The 7449-nt window shown below is 31.6% G+C and overlaps 2 long non-coding RNA genes across 2 annotated transcripts; one reads left to right on the plus strand and one right to left on the minus strand.

The window, feature by feature from the left end:
- Positions 1-621: 621 nt before the first annotated feature.
- LOC143242538 (uncharacterized) lies at positions 622-2345 on the minus strand. Its single transcript, XR_013022890.1, has 2 exons — positions 2260-2345; positions 622-941 (listed from the first exon to the last, which is right to left on the minus strand). It is a non-coding gene; the product is annotated as an uncharacterized LOC143242538 (long non-coding RNA).
- A 382-nt stretch (positions 2346-2727) lies between these two features.
- On the plus strand, positions 2728-4931 carry LOC143242601 (uncharacterized). The gene is made up of 3 exons (XR_013022986.1): positions 2728-3041; positions 3890-4172; positions 4645-4931. It is a non-coding gene; the product is annotated as an uncharacterized LOC143242601 (long non-coding RNA).
- Positions 4932-7449: the final 2518 nt, after the last annotated feature.

Raw genomic sequence — 7449 nt, forward strand, 5'->3', positions numbered from 1 at the left:
AAATGGTCAAGATGCGGTTAGATTTTGAGAGATAGAAATGTTTCTGAAGTTTGTCAAAAAAACAAACCAAAAAAAATTATAGAAATAGCCGACTTTTCCCAGTGTTGTAAAAAAAACATACACCTAAATTTCTTTAAGCTTTCGTAAGTAAACAGAAGATAAACATATTCTGTGAAATAAAATGCGCATGTCCGAGGTTGTGTCGTGCGTGTGCAACCACTGTTATTGATATTAAAACTCTCTTCTGAGCTATCGTGGTTTCTCGGTAGACAATCAATTCACTTTTCGGTTTCGATCATTTTCTTCTTGACGAATAACTTTCTCCTGTACGTAACTAAACATCCTTTCTTGTCCTTTAGGAGCAGGAACTGTGAATAACGTCATCCGTGACCGAAGCAATTTTCAATATAATTTCACATTCTAAATATTGCTATTTTAAACAGTAGCGTGAGACGTGTGAAACACACATGTTGCACATAAACCATTAAAGATATTTATCGGTTTCCGGTGTCAAAACGTACTCTACCGTCTTGTATAAGAATAAAAGAAACTGTGCCAGTGTATGAGATTGATGATTTAAGTTTTATCGTATAAATAACACAAATGACATCAGAAAACAAAGTTTTGATATACATGCAATTTATTTACAATTTAATGCAATATAAATGTAAACAAAACACACCGTATCTAAAGAAGAATTCTCTTCCAACATTTGTCTTTACTTAAGTACATTTTTACTCTTATATGGCTCGCTCGTTCTCTCTGGGCAGGACGTGATTTAGCACTTAGCGTGTTGGATTGTGGATTCGTGGTTCGCATCCCATTGCAGAAACAAATCGCGCAAGCACTTTGTGGTTTTCAGTATACCGTAAGAGTGATGGTCAAATGATGTAATCATAATAGTCCAAGAGTTGGTAGTCAAGTGATTTGATTATAATAGTCTGAAAGCAGATGGTCAAATGATGTAATCATAATAGTCTAAAGCTGGCGCCCTTGTGATTTGATTATAATTATAGCTGACGGTCCGTAGAGGTTGACGGTGAGTGTTATTGAGCAGCTTCCTTCCCCTCTAGTGTATCAGTTGAAATCTAGGGGCGGTTGCTGTTACGTAAATATTCGAAACAAATAAACTAGTGTTTATTTACTTTAAAATTTTCATTCACCCTAACTAGTGATTCAAATTATTATTAAAGGATTATGACAAGTACATACTTAAACACAAATCTGTTAAAAACTGAAGTTGTATCCAATACATCTAGGTGAATATTCACTATTTTTCAATGATGCACACATTTATAACAGTAAGTACTAATTCATAAACTGAAGTTTTCATTAACTTTAAAGAATTTTCCTTTGAGTTAATCAAATAACTTTAGTGTACTCTTTGTTACAATCATTTCAAGAATTTTTTTCTGTTGATAATTTGACAGCACACTTAAAAAAACAACTGACAACCAACGTATATTGACACTGATAAAAACAATATAGATGACAAATTTTGAACTAAAGAAAGGAAGGTTAAGATAAATTTCCTCTGAACAAAATTTAGTTCAAGATCTTTATTAAAACAGCTTCTTTTCACTAAATCTACTTAACAATGATTTAAAAGTGATGACCAGTGTAAAAATTAAAACTTTAATTCCTGATTTATCATTATTTTAAAACACTGGAACTTAATATTGTGGAACACTAAAACAGTTCAAAGAGTAAACATTATCTTGTTTGTTTGTTTAGTTATTTTGTAAAAAGCTACACCATGGGTGTCAAAACCTGATTTTTACCAGCATAAGTCCAGAGACATACCATTATATCACTGGGGGGCTAACATTTCTTATGTAAATGTATGCTGAAATTTGATATTAATGCTAATCATAGAACAGTTGAGATACTTAATTTTATTATTGCTAACAGGTAAAAAATCACTCGAAATATTCACCTCGACAGGAAAAGAATGCTTTAGGTATGTGATCTTAATACTGTCAACAGGTAAGAACACTTCAGATACTCAGTTATAGGCTGGTGCTACACAGAACATTTGTTATTATAAAACAATGTATTCAAATTAACAACTAAAATAAAGGAAATGCTGGAAATACTCGGTATAGGCTGGTGCTACACAGAACAGTTATATAAAACAAGTTAACAATAAAGTCAGGAAATACTGGAGCCAGTTATACTTCATGATACAATCTTACTTCTTCTTACATAATAGCTTTCCTCTATTTGTGCTGCTTTATATATACAAATATTTTCACTCACCACTAGTATTGAGGGTCCAAATTCACTTGTTTCCCAAGGGTATTACTGTGTTGTAGCATGCAAATGAGCACGTGACAACTCTCCACCAATAGGGTGTGACACACCCTACTAGTGTAGCTGACTTTCTCTTTACTGAAATTAACATGATTCAGCACTCACTTATGCACATGTATAAAGTTTTTGCTTCTTCCTGTGATTCATACTTCACTTTTTATCATAACATTTTCTGTTAACTTTACTTAGTTTGTGGAGGGCTTTTGATAATTTTTCCTTTCCTTATTATGAGTTTGCAAGTTCATGTGATTGTTACTTCACCTAGTATAGATTCAAAGGATTTTATTCCTATTAATGCTATGTTGGCATTAAAACTAAAGGTTCTTTCTCTAAAGTGCTGCTGTTATAAATATTTTATTTAGTGTCAGCAATTGTCCAGAGGGATGTTTTAGCATGAATAACTGGATTATCTCTGACTTTTTTACTTAAAATTATTCTCATCTACTCACTTCTGAGATATTAATTTTGAGGAAATATTTTTTTGTCTTGTGTATGATATGTCATTTTCAAATTGTTGCCACGGAAGTTTCCATTTCAGCTGTATTGTGAGATAGGAGTATACTAATTAAACAACTTTAGAAGCCTCTTCAATGTGGTATTGTTATACAGTTAGCTTTGTTGATAGAATTTCAGTTAGAAAAATAACAATTTTGTATAAACCATTACTGATGTTCCTGTGATGCCCGTCTTTCATAATGCATATCTTCATCTGACAGTGATTACTATTGGTATGTATTTGACTCAAAAGGTAGTACAGTAGTGAAATGATATCAATCCTGTGCTGAGACAGCTCTTGGAAACCAGCAATAAACTCCAGTTTTACTAGCACAAGCAAATAAAAGTAGTGATACATTCCACCTGAAAATGATGCCAGTTTGGCACAGTTTAACCTTTTAGCTAATAATTTGTACCCATTGTGCAGTTTGATATGCTTGATAGACTGAAACAATAAAATAATGTGTCTTTATCAAGGACTTGACAACCATGAGATGAAAGCAAAATGTCACTGAGCCTACAGCTCCTTTGTATTGAATCTTTTGAATCTACCACACATTGAATCATATTGTATTATCTACAACTATATATGAGTGAGGTTAATAAGGTTTAATAAATGAAATAATGTGTTGCCATAAGTTAGCAACCATTATATCAGTTTTCAGTCATGTTTTCTAACTGTCTTATGTAAAGTAACCTTCATCCCTCTTATTCTTGAAGGACAAATTTGAAAATGGTTTTCTCAGTTTAAAATGTTTAGTTATAGAGTAAAATGTAGAGGTGTATATGCATATACGAACATGACATGCAGAAGTTAGGTAAAACACATTTCTTGATAGCTCATTTATTAAGTGGTTGAAATACTACTTTATTTCTTTAATATTACCATCTGTAAAAAAATGATATCAGAACATATTCTAAGTCAAACTGAAAAATGTATATATATATAGACGTGCATACTAAAATGTATATTATAAATGATAGTTTAATTTGAAATTTGGTCTTAAAATGACTTAAAATAAGGAAAACATTTTGTTACTTTAAGAAGTGAGACAGCAATTATGCCACCTTTTAATTTTAGGATGAAAAAATGATAACTTCTGTGATAAGCTCATCTCTGACATTCTCTGGCTATGAATATTTGGGAAACACTGTTTGGCTTGTTATTACTCCTCTCACTGATCGCTGCTACCACGTACCCTCTTTGGGACATTGCATCTTCATTTGGGGGTGCTCCTGAAGGACCAGCCAGGCACTGGGAAGACTGAAACCACAAAGGACTTGGCCAAAGCTGTTGCAAAGCAGTGTGTTGTTTTAATTGTTCAGATGGCCTGGACTATATTGCTTTAGGAAAGTTTTTCAAGGTAATGTATCCTCTGCTCCTCATGAAATAAACAATTTCTCACTGTAACAAATATCGTTTCTACTGTATGGTAATGAGGTTAAAGATATCCACTAAAGTCACAATACAAAAATACAAGTGAAGTATTAATACTAAATGAATTGTCAGCAATACACTAGTTATGCTTTTTTAAAAATGTTTGTATTAGAATCTAGTACGTACCACTTTTTTGAACAGTTTGTATTTTCAGTTTACAGTTGATTGTAAATAATTTGTAATTTATTATGATCTTTAATTCATTAATATATGTATATATTGTCTTTTATAAGAAATGACATTCACAAATGTAAGGTGTTGCAATATCATCAGTAACAATTTGCTTAATTTAAGATGTGATGAAAGCAAAATTGATGGCTAACTTATATCAGAAGTTTTCTATAGATATTAATAATTTTTATAGAATAATTTGAACAGAGCTTAATGTTTTATTCAAGGGTCTTGCTTCCTGTGGTGCCTGGTCCTGTTTTGATTTAGAAGTTCTATCTGTAGTAGCTCAGCAGATCTTAACTATCAACGAGGAATTCTTACAAAAGTTGTAACTCTTCTATTTGAAGGAACAGAAATTAAATTAAATCCAACATGTTCTGTATTTATCACCATGAATGAATGTATGACTAACAACTCATGTTCTCGTTTAATAACTTTCTTTATCCATATAACAGTTTCACTTAACTGCTGTTTAAGAATGTCTAAACAGATTTGAAACCAATAAAAATATTTAATATACTTTACAATCATGTTTCCAAGTCATTGGTATGTGCTTCGTATAGTATGTTCCATTCTTTTTCAGTTTAGTTTTACTAACTTTTTTATTATAATGTCTGTAATATATTTAATGTATAATGTATATAAGTTATGTTGTATAAAATTGTTAACTTAAATAGTATTCCGCAAACTATATTTGCCGTATATAAGCCGGTCTGAAAAGTAACACGCATTCAGCAATAGACATTACATACATATAGTGTGGTTGTAATACTATTATGATAAACACTTCTACTTGTTGAGAATCTCTGTGGAACTATACAGAAAATGTAACGGTTAACAATGTAATAGGTCTAACACTAATGTCTCATGTTAAGTGTAAATGTATGTTCTAAGGTTTGTCGGGTTTCATTTTATTCACTTTTTATGATTATACTACATTATTAGCTTGATATCTTGTGTAGAAATAACCTAGATCTTATGGCATATTGTCGACATTAGGGCTGTTAATAAGTAAAAAATCCTATTCTGAATTAGCTGTACTAATCCCGAGATTTATTATCTAATTCTGATCACCATTGGTTTATTAGATCAGAAGTTAATGAATATAATGAACTGTTTGTCTTTTAACAGTTTTGATGAATCAGTTTAGTTTCAAAAACAAATATTCTGTAATTCATATAAAATCACATCTAATAATGATTTCTGACTATAGATGGTGGTAAAGATTTAATAGCGAACTTTTATTTATCAGACGGTCACTGCTTTCATTTGTTGAAATGAAAATAGGTCGTTAGATGTCACAGTATCTCGTAAAAAATTGTATCATGAAAGAAAGCTTCTTCAGTCGCCAGTCACACATCATATCCCATAAACGTATTTTGAGGATTGGCAAACTAAGTTTTAAAACTGATCTGTTAATGTCACGTGAGTGTGTCCCATTAACATCACTGCATATGGGGTTTTGAATACTGTTCCTAATATGTTTTCCAATGGCACATAGATCTCATAATTTAAATTACATACAAGTTATTTGAATTTTAAATACAAATTTTCTATAATTCACACACGTAGATATCGAAATTGATATTGTTTTTTTTATTCTATCGTGTAGAAATTGTTTACAAATTTTGTAGATAACAAACTCTTAGTTAGATTTATTTATTATTTCCTCACAGGCTAACTAAGAAAGAAGAGAGATTATTTGGGCAGATAAAGACAAAAGCTTTCGTGAAATTAGGACACGCTGCATTAAAATCACTCATTTTAAGTTATTCATTTTTAGTTACTCAGGCGTTAGTAAATAAATTATCTTAAACATATATATTTCAGGTTATGCTATAAATGCAGTGTTGCCATAATTAAATGAAAACAAAAAAGAACATCCTTTAGCTTATTACAGTAGACATTTACGAAAAGCTGAAGTAAATTACTCGGTCTCAGAACAAGAATGTTTAGCCGTAGTATATTGAATGAAAACTTTTGTTGTTATCTGTATGGTAGGAAATTTACTATCATCACATGTCATGTACCATTAAGATGACTAATAACATTAATGAACTTTTCCTCTATGTTAGCCATGTTGATCATTAGTACTCAAGATTATGATTTTGAAATAATTCATATAACAGGCAGAGAACATTCTAATGTGAATGCTCCATGTAACATAAGTGTAGAGTCGCTGAAACTGATGAGAATAGTCTATCAACAAAATTAGAACCGAAAATGAGGATGAATTAGAAGTAATTAAAATCATGTGATTAGTGAACAAAATAAAGATGAGTAAATAAATAACTTGTGTGTCTGATAAAAAAAGCGAATACGATTGTTAAAGTATTTTAAAATAACATTGCAGCTAGATACGTTGTACTCCAGTATTTAATGCCGGATATAGAAAGTAACTTTGTTTCCAAGTTAATAAAAGATATTTCTCATTTGTTAATTGCCAAAAAACAAAAAAATAACTAAAACAACTGCTTTTCATCCAACTCCAACCGTATTAGTAGAAGATTCAACAGAACTTTGTTGGATACGATGTCTCAATACTGTGAGAAAGATCAGAATACTTGGACAGAGCTTTTTCATTTATTACGTATGTGCTGAAAATGAGTCTACTTTCGAAAGTCCGTTCTTTCAACTACATGGTAGAGATGTACTGCTGCCTAAGAAAGATATAATGACTTCTAAAGTATTTACTATGCAGTGATTACAAGACTGAGTTTTAACAGAGAATGCAGTTCGCTTTTCAGTTAACTGTTAAACATTTAACAAAATCTGCTGAACTTAGAGAGAAACAAGGAAACAGGTTTGTTTGTTTTGATTTTCGCGTAAAGCTTCTCGAAAGCTATCTGCGCTATTCGTCCCTAATTTAACAGTGTAGGACTAAAGGGAATGCAACTAGTCATCATCCCCCACCGCCAAGTCTTGGACTACTCTTTCATCAATGACTAGTGAGATTGACGGTCACATTATAACGCTCCCACGGCCGAAAAAGAGAGCATCTTTAGTGCGACAGGGATTAGAACCATCGACCC

Source organism: Tachypleus tridentatus, unplaced genomic scaffold (assembly GCF_004210375.1).
Source record: "Tachypleus tridentatus isolate NWPU-2018 unplaced genomic scaffold, ASM421037v1 Hic_cluster_2, whole genome shotgun sequence".
Taxonomy (NCBI): Eukaryota; Metazoa; Arthropoda; class Merostomata; order Xiphosura; family Limulidae; genus Tachypleus; species Tachypleus tridentatus.